This window comes from Coenobita brevimanus, chromosome 69 (assembly GCF_032717465.1).
Source record: "Coenobita brevimanus isolate Jiangsu-jjx chromosome 69, ASM3271746v2, whole genome shotgun sequence".
NCBI lineage: Eukaryota > Metazoa > Arthropoda > Malacostraca > Decapoda > Coenobitidae > Coenobita > Coenobita brevimanus.
This window is the reverse complement of record NC_137022.1, coordinates 25,268,588-25,269,414: the sequence shown is the minus strand read 5'-3', so window position 1 is coordinate 25,269,414 and position 827 is coordinate 25,268,588.

The window sequence follows — 827 nt, the reverse complement described above, 5'->3', positions numbered from 1 at the left end:
CAATAGAGTGGTGAAAAAGGTATACCTGAGCAAATTTGAAGGAGGGAGGAGATGAGGTAGGCCAAGAAGGTGGAGGGATATGGTGAATGAGTGTGTGAGAAGAGAGGTATGGAAGTCGATGGCGCTAGGGGACTGGCAAGAAATTCAGCTGGCTGCATGAATGTTGTGAGAAGAAATGCATGATCAGGGATTTGGTACCTCTTTTTAATGTGACAGCGTCCAGACTGACTATCAGATACATTTATGTGAAGCTACAGAATGTGGTGTATCAGATAGAGCCAGGATTCTGGGGGCTTGAATGATGAGTGAATGGAAGTGTGGCCCATCAGACTGGGCAAACTTGGGCTGTCTGGACACTGTTCCTCCTTACCCTGCCCTAGGTGGGAAAGGAGGTCCGGGTGATGATGATGATAATGATGATAAACTGTATACTCCTATAAAATATAAATAAATAAATGCATGAGGCCTTTCCTACTTATATACCGTATATATCATCATCATCATCCGGACCTCCTTTCCCACCCTTGGGCAGAGTAAGGAGTAGCATTGTCCAGACAGCCAAAGTTTGCCCAATTCAATGGGCCACGCTTCCATCCACTCATCATTTAAGCCTACGAAATCCTAGCTCCACCAGATTGGCCAAAAAAAAATTCACCAAGTCCAGTAGCTTCACATATACCTATCTGATAGAGCCAATCCAAACGCTGTCACATGTAAAAGGGGTGCCAAATACCTTGTTATGTGCTTCTCCAGACAAAATCCATCCAGCAAACTCAGTCTCTTGTCAGTCCCTTAGCCTCACCAACTTCCATACTTCACTTCCTCAC